The following is a 9,117-nucleotide window of genomic DNA, read 5'->3' on the forward strand; positions in this document are numbered from 1 at the left end:
CTAGCAATTCCACTTCTGGGTAGTTATCCAAAGAAAACAAAAGCACTAACTCCACTCGCATGTTCATTACAGAATTATCTGCAATAGTCAAGATATGGAAACAACTTAAGTCTCCAGCAATGGATGAATGAATAAATAAAATGTGGTATACACACACACACACACACACACACACACACACACACACACACGCACACACACAAAGGAATATTATTCAGCTACCAAAAAAAAAATAGTTAACTAGTGGCCCAGTGCATGAAATTTGTGCACGGGGGACGAGGGGGGGGGGTGTCCCTCAGCCCGGCCTGCACCCTCTCTAATCTGGGACCCTTCAAAGGATGTCCTACTGCAGGTTTACAGGGATCAGGCCTAAACCGGCAGTCGGACATCCCTCTCGCAATCCGGGACTGCTGGCTCCTAACCACTCACCTGCCTGCCTGCCTGGTCACCCCCAACTGCCCCCCCTGCTGGCCTGCTTGCCCCCAACTTCCCCTGCCGCCAGCCTGATCACCTCCAGCTGCCCCCTCGTGCCAGCATGCTTGCCCCCAACTGCCCCCCTGCCGGCCTGCTCACCCCCAACTGGCCCCTCTGCTGGCCTGCTCACCCCAAACTGCCCCCCCTGCTGTCCTGATCACCCACAACTGCCCCCCCCCACCGGCCTGATCACCCACAACTGCCGTCCCATTCTGGCCTGATCACCCACAACTGCCCTCCCCTCTTGGCCTCTAACCGGCTCTACCTCGGCCCAGCCACCATGGCTTTGTCCAGAAGAACATCAGGGAGGTCTCCTGGAAGGTCTCCCAGTCTAATTAGCATATTACCCTTTTATTAGTATAGATAGAGGCCTGGTACACAGGTCGGGGCCAGCTGGTTTGCCCTGAAAGGTGTCCCAGATCAGGGTGGGGGTTCCCTTGGGGCATGGGGCAGCCTGGAAGAGGGGCCTGTGGTGGTTTGCAGGCCAGCCAGGCCCCCCATGGGTTGAGGGTCCCCACTGGGGGGCGTGGCCAGCCTGGGTGAGGGGCTGAGGACTGTTTTCAGGCTAGCCACGCCCCCTGGTGACCCAGGCTCCCAGCCCCTCCTTCAATGGTGGCCAGGGCGGGTGGGAAGCTTGGCTTCCTCCATCGCTGGGGGCAACCCAAGCCTCCTGCTCAATCCAGCTCCATGGCCGCTGCCATCTTTGTTGGGTTAATTTGCAGACTCACTCCTGATTGGTTGGTGGGCATAGTGGATTGACGGTCAATTTGCATGTTTCTCTTTTATTAGTATAGATAATAAAGTATCACATGTTTGAAAGTTGCTAAGGGAGTAAATCTTAAAAGACTGCATCATAAGAAAAAGATTCCTGAAACTATTATGGTGATGGATGTAACTTACTGTTTGTCACCTTTCTAGGCTATAAGCTTCCTGGGATCAGGAACTACCATATTTTCCAGCATGTAAGACGACTGGGCGTATAAGATTTTCCTGGGTTAAAAAGTCGTCTTATATGCCGGAAAATATGGTACCTTTTCTGAAACAATCCCCACCCTCTGTTCCATCGTTCCTGTTACAATTACCGTATTTTCCAGTGTATAAGACGACTTTTTAACCCAGGAAAATCTTATATGCCCAGTCGTCTTATACGCCGGAAAATACGGTATGTCTTATTCATTGTTACACAGCATTTAGCTAAATACTTATACATGGTGGTGATCAAATTGAATTATTTAATAAGTAACAGGATATACATAACAAAACTGCACTTTACATGCCATTAGCAAGGGTGACATCAACAATGTAAAGTCTACATCTTTTTCTTTTATTACACATCTCAGTGATCTTTTCTTTCTTAAAACAATATCTGATGAATATTTTCTACTTTTTGAGAGAGAGAGAGAGAGAGAGAGAGAGAGAGAGAGAGAGAGAGATTGGTTACCTCCTGCACTGTCCCCAACTAACATGGGGCTGGGGAATGAACCTGTAACCCAGGTATGTGCCCTTGACCAGGAATCCAACCTGTGACCCTTCTGTGCACAAGCCAACGCTCTAACCATAGAGCCACACTATCCAGGGCTGTAATTTATTTTTAATTAGCTTTTTGTGGTTTAGACTTCTTGGTAGACTGTTTCTTCAGAATAGGAATATTGTTTTGTACTTATTTGTAGCCCATAAAGTACCTACTTCTAATATATATTATACTTATCAGGTTCTCAATAAATGTCAGATAGTTGCTAGGTTGAGTGGATACTAAACATGCAAAAATGATTTAGAATAATGTATAGTCTCAGACAGAGTTTAGAGAGTAGCAAAAAAGCAAAGTGACAAGCTATCAGAGCTTTTATATGAAACTTCACCTGAAAATAGAAAACCAAGGCCATTTTCTGTGACATTCAAGGTTCAGGCTCCAGAGCCATTGAATTAGCTAGAAAATTTTGTCCTAAATGGATTCATATTTTTCTTTCATGTATCAATTTATTTTGCTTCTCTATATAAATTTACCTAAGTAAAAAAAGGATGGAGATCTTTTGTATGAATTTTCACCAAACGTAAGTGTAAACAGTAAAATGACTGACCCACTACTTATTGCATATAATTGCAACATCATTCACTGACAACAGTACCAACACTGCAAAAAAGAGGTTAAAATCAGGAGGGCATTCATTTTGTAAAAATGGACATGAAAATGAAAAACAAATTATTTCCTATATAAATTATATTTTTGAAGTACATATTTTGTCCCATGAAAAGCTGATTTATTTCCATTGCCATGGTGACCTCAGAGAACATGAAATTGCCATGGGTTAATGGGTTTCACTTAGGTTCAATTTTCAAACAATAGACATATGTTCCTTTTTGTCCCTATATTCTTATCAACATTTACCAATGGTAGTACATCAGGTCTTAAGATACAGTGTCTTTTTTTTTTTTATCAGGAGGTGATATGTCCAGAAATTGAAGCACAGAAAATTATATGCCTCTGACAAATATCCCAAAAGTAACCAGTGAATGCAGAAACCATTTCAACTAAACGTTTGCTTTGCCATTTTAAATGTGGCAAAGGCTGCTAGAGGTTCATTAAAATCCATTGTCCTCTTCTTTCTTGGCATAGAATAAGACTCAATTTCCCTATAGTCAGGTTTGTCTGTATAAACAAATAGTATATATTTCCCAATAGTATATACACTGAGTGGCCAGATTATTATGATCTCTGAACGCATAATAATCTGGCCACTCAGTGTATATCCTATATAATAAAAGGCTAATATGCAAATTGTCCCCTCAACCAGGAGTTCGACCAGCAGGCAGGCCGGCCAACCACCCATGTCCCCTCTCCCTGGCAAGGCTGGCCAGACCCCACCCATGCACGAATTCATGCACCGGGCCTATATATATATATATATATATATATATATATATATATATATATATATATATATATACACACACACACATACAAACTGAGTGGCCAGATTATTATGCATTGAGAGATCATAATAATCTGGCCACTCAGTGTAATTGGAGGTCACATTCAAAGGTGACTAATTAAGTCTCCTTAAGCATGTTTCTCCATGCTTCTTTCCCCTTCTGAATGATTAGGATGGCAATGCCCAAACTGACCTTGAATGTAACCTATCAAAAATGGCAGGAGCTGTTAGCTTGGTTAACGAGTAAATACATGAAGGAATGCCACTATGCTGACTTTAATACCTGCTTTGAGCTGTTATAAAATGAAGAAATCATCTTCTTGTTTAAACCACTGAGTTTTATGGATTTATTTGTTACTGCAGCTTTGCCTAGACTAACTGATTTTGACCTCAGACTTGGTATGACATAAATGCGTGCAAGTGTGTCTCATCTTATCTAATAATAGACAAATATGCAAATTGACCATACCTCCGACACACCCATAAGCCACGCCCACAAGCCACGCCCACCATCCAATCAAAGCGAGTATGCAAATTAACTCAAAACAAGATGTCTACAGCCAGAGAGAGCAAGGTTTCCTAGGTAACAGAGGAAGCCAAGCTTTCTGCCAGCCATTGCAGGCCTAAGCCTCCACTCAAGCTACAAAGTTTCAATTATAGAAGGTAAACAAATTCAAACAAATGGCGGCAGAATGGAGCTTGAGAGAGCAGGCCAGGGTTGCCGCCGGCAACAGGGGAAGCAAAGCTTTCCACATACCCTGGCCAGGCCCACCCGCTTAAGGCAACAAAGTTTCAATTATAACCCCAACACAAATGGCCGCGGGCCTCGGAGGGAGCCCCAGGCTTGGCTCTGCTCCAGGCTACAAAGTTTCAATTGTAGAAGGAAAATAAATTCCAGATACCAGGACCTCCGCTTGCGTTGCCAGGGAACGTGGCCCGCCTGCAAACCACCACAGGCCCCTCGCTCAAGCCGCCCCACGCCCCAAGGGAACCCCACCCTGATCAGGGACACCCTTCAGGGCAAACCAGCTGGCCCCCACCCCTGTACCAGGCCTCTATCCTATCTAATAAAAGAGTAATATACAGATTGATCATCACTGCAACACACAATATAGCTGCCCCCATGTGGTCAAAGATCCTGCCCCCATGTAGACACAAGATAGCCACCACAAGATGGCCAGCAGGAGAGGGCAATTGGGAGGCACCCGGCCTGCAAGGGAGGGCAGTTGAGAAGGACCTGGCCTGCAAGGGAGGGCAGTTGGAGGTGATCAACCCTGCAGGAGAGGGCAGTTAGGGGTGACCAGGCTAGCAGAGGAGGGAAGTTGGGGGCAAACAGGCTGGCAGCAGAGTGGTTAGGGGGTGATCAGGCTGGCAGGCAGAAGCGGTTAGGGGCAATCAGGAAGGCAGGCAGGCAAGCAGTTGGGAGCCAGCACTCCTGGATTGTGAGAGGGATGTCTGACTGCCCGTTTAGGCCCGATCCCTGGGATCGGGCCTAAACGGGCAGTCGGACATCCCTTGAGGGATCCCAGATTGGAGAGGGTACAGGCTGGGCTGAGGGACAACCCCCCTCCGTGCACAAATTTCGTGCACCGGGCCTCTAGTACAGTCATAATCATAAATTGAGATGAAATTAGAAGCTTAAATTGTAAGATACAAAAAAAAGGAAATGATGCATCTTCATAAATTACTTGGTCTTACATAAAAATTAGAGATAACAAAAAGTATGTTTTATACTTGTGCCTTTTGCTTAGCATAAACTAATTTGACAAACGTCTAAATTAAGGGCTTTTGGAATTTCGTCATTGATTATTTAAACCGTATCCACACATTTTCTTGAAACTTAGGGGTGTTGTCATTATTTGGAGTTCTCTATTTTCTTATTAACATGGATCAGTCAAAATGTGGCAACAGGCACCCAGACGGTGTTGCTCAGTGGTTGAGCATCGACCTATGAACCAGGAAGTCAGGGTTCCATTCCTGTCAGGGCACATGCCTGGATTGCGGCTGGATCCCCAAGGGGAGACGTGCAGGAGGCAGCCAATCAATGATTCTCTCTCATCATTGATGTTTCTATCTCTCTCCTCTCCCTTCTCTGAAATTAAAAAAATATGTGTTTTTAAAAATGTGCCAAGTGGCCTATATTTGATTACCTTGATTGTATTTTATAATGCTCATTTAACACCATTACTCCCAATTCCAAATGAGCAAATTTGTCACTTCGTAATAATAGTGATAATGATCATGTTAAGCACAATTGTCATAATACTAATTTCTTGCCACCAGCTTTGAGGTTGATGTTATTATCCACCTGTTACAATGAAAGCTAAGGCTCACAGGAAGTGAAATAACTTATCCAAAGTTTTAAAAACCTAAGTTGCTGGAGTCAGGATTTGGAATCAGGCTTTGACTTCAATGTTTGTGCTTTTAGTTCCCCACTATTACCAGCACAGAGAGAAAAATACTCAACACAATCATTTTGCCAGTTATTTGTGTGTTATTGCTTCAGAGACAACTTCATGTCCTAAAAAGATACTGAAAGAACTCTATATTGGTGAAGTCAAACTGGACCCTTAAGTCCTTAGCTTTGTAAAACATCTCTTCTACATCCAACATAGAACATATATATTTTTTTAATAATGGAAAAATTGTCTTCAAAACCAAAAAACTATATCTTTCAAAATGTTAAAATTGTAAAGTAATATCTTTAGTTCTTCTACATCCTCAGTGGAAACCACATCTGCTATCACATCCATTTTTGTTTTTACAGTTTGAAACTTTATCTTCGACCTCTAGTTCTAACCTGGGTTTTATAACCTAATTCCAAGTGTTTAAAGGACAATTCTACTGGACTTTATATTGAAACTTTCAGTGCAACAGCACTTTAAACCAAATATAAATCTCCTTAGAACTTGATTGCTCATTCTAACATTCCCATGTATTTTCCCAATGAAAAAAATTAGTTTCTCAGTCCTTTTGCCTTTGTGTTATTTAGTTTGTATTATATGTTTATTACTTATCACATTTTAGAGTTTCAACTATATTTATACACTACCTACCTCCCCTACGTTCTTGTAAAATGTAGTATTTTAATGCATGTGTCTTTTTTAGAAAAAATTAACTTTAACAATTTAAAGTTCAGTGATATTTATTTTAATCACATATTTACTCTGAGAAATGGTATCCTTTTATATCCTAAACTAATATAATACTGCATGTCAACTGCAATGCAAAGTATAAAGAGAGAGGGTGTCCTTTGAAATAGGTAGGAAACATAGCTCTATATTCATCCTTATGCTTCCAAGATCGGATGCATTGCTCCAATTTTAACTGGATCATGACAAATACCGGTTAGTAACAAATTACACATAATACAGTAATAAAGTTCTTTATTACTAATAGAGCAGATACATTTTGAGACAAGAAAGGACAATTATATGAAACTAAAGTGCACATGAATCAATGCCCAATGGGCAGGTAATAAGTGAATCATCTTACATTATGATTTGGAGACGTTTTTACTTAGAACAGTAAAATGATGAATAAACATCCACCAAAAATATGGCTAATGTACAAAATGCTGTAGTCTTGGAAGCTGTAACATTTCATAAACAGGATATTTTGTAATGACTTTTTTTTTGGTTAACAAGAAATAGTGAAAATGAGAACAATTGAATAAATACTTGTCAATGTTTATTGAGAAGTATGCAGGTAACAGACACTCTGATTGAACAGACATGAATATCCAAATCATTTTTAGAAAAATATTCTCTAAGGAGGAGTAAGAACAACTTTCCAGATTTAATCAGGTAAGATTATTTATATCATTTTGCTCAAATTTCTCATATTTTATCTCATGTATCAGATGTTACTGCTAAAAATTGGGTATTATAGATATTGGATTAGAGTACTGGGGTTGCTGGAAGCATTACAGTTATCATCTTCTATTGTAATAAATTTATTAGTATGCAAAAAGTCAGCTCTTTGCAGCATGTGTAATCCTGATTTTATCATGAAGAAACTATGCAATCTGGATAAAGTTGTTCTGTCTTTCTAGTTTTCTTATTCTCCATCCTCAAAATGAAAAATAGGGGACTAACATTTTTTACCAGTTTAAAAAAAATTGTGATTAGAAAATACTTGTGTTATTAAGTAGGACTATTTTCTCATCCATGAAGTTCTTTTCTGGCAGACCACATCTTTATTGTGATGAGAATATTAAAGGGAAAACTAAGAATTTCTTCAGAGGAATTTGTTTATAAAAGATTTGAGCCATTTATCTCTGGGAACATCTTTCCTCAAAATATTAATCTATTATGTGGTTATCAGATGGATACTGCTTCTAATAACACAGCAAATGTCCATCTGATTTTAAAATCAAATGGCACTTATAAAGAGCTGTGACCACTGACAAAATTGTGGTCTTGTCTTCATTTCAGATTCTTCTCTTAAAAACAAAATGGTATGGCTCAATGGTTGAGTGTTGACCCATAAACCAGAAGGTCACAGTTCAATTCCCAGTCAGGGCACATGCCTGGGTTGTGGGCTTAATCCTCCAGTATGGGGCAGCCGGTCAATTATTTTCTCTCATCATTGATGTTCTATCTCTCTCTCCCTCTCCCTTCCTCTCTGAAATCAATAAAAACATTTTTTTTTTAAAAAAAACACACAAATCAGGAGGAGCCCATTCATTTTGAATAGAGTTGAGAAATCTGGTTCTGAATTTGACTTGGTGTAAAACTATTCTAGTATTTTTCTTGAGATTAGGTGTATTATATAGTCAATGTTAGCGGATTTGAATCTATCATACTCTAGTATAAATCTGAATTTCCAGGGATTCCTAAACTATAAACGGGATAAAATGGAATTACATAAATTGTCAAGGTAAAATAAGGAACTGAAGGAGGTAGCAAGCTTAACTATAAATAAAGGGAAAGCACAGGGAATCTATAAACAACCTCCCAGAACGTCCCCTAAACAGGAGACTTCATAATCAAGTGGTTTATTTTTGATGAGCAAAGGCAATTTGACTATATTCATAACTATTATAACTGGCAAGCAGATTTCTATCTTCATCTGTGTTTGGCTGAGGAGAACATTATCTTTTATGCTCATTTACCCCCAAACAGAGTAACAACATTATGAAACCACAGGTTTTAGCCCTAATGTCATGAACCAAATATGTCTCAACATAATTGAAACCCAAAGTCTGTTAGCTACATGTAGCTGGATTTTTATGAAATCGTGTAGATGAAAGTGATGTATGTGAGTAACTGAAGAAAGCCATCCATCAGAGAAGATTAAGAATTGGCACAATTAAAGAATTCCTTTGTCAGTGGAGACTCTTTCGGGGGGGGGGGCATTTAATTTAGAATTTTCTGTAGTAAATCATAATGAGTGTTTGAACAAAAATGTCTGTGTTTGAAAATGTATTAATCACAATTTAAGAAATATTTTATGAATAAATATTGTATAACTATCCTGTACATGTTTTATTTAAACAAGGATAACAAATGCTGTCAGAGAACATTTCATCAAAATCAACATAAAACTTTTGTTTCTCTTCTTTTAGTTATAAAACTATATACTTTTAGGACTCTGCTTTCTATTTTTCCTCATACAGGGAAGAGATGTAAAGATACATATAATTTTTTCCTTTAGAGTCAGACCATTTTCCAGCTCACAGACAAGATAAATGTACTCAGAACTCCACTGT

Source organism: Cnephaeus nilssonii (assembly GCF_951640355.1).
Source record: "Cnephaeus nilssonii genome assembly, chromosome: 5".
Lineage (NCBI taxonomy): Eukaryota > Metazoa > Chordata > Mammalia > Chiroptera > Vespertilionidae > Cnephaeus > Cnephaeus nilssonii.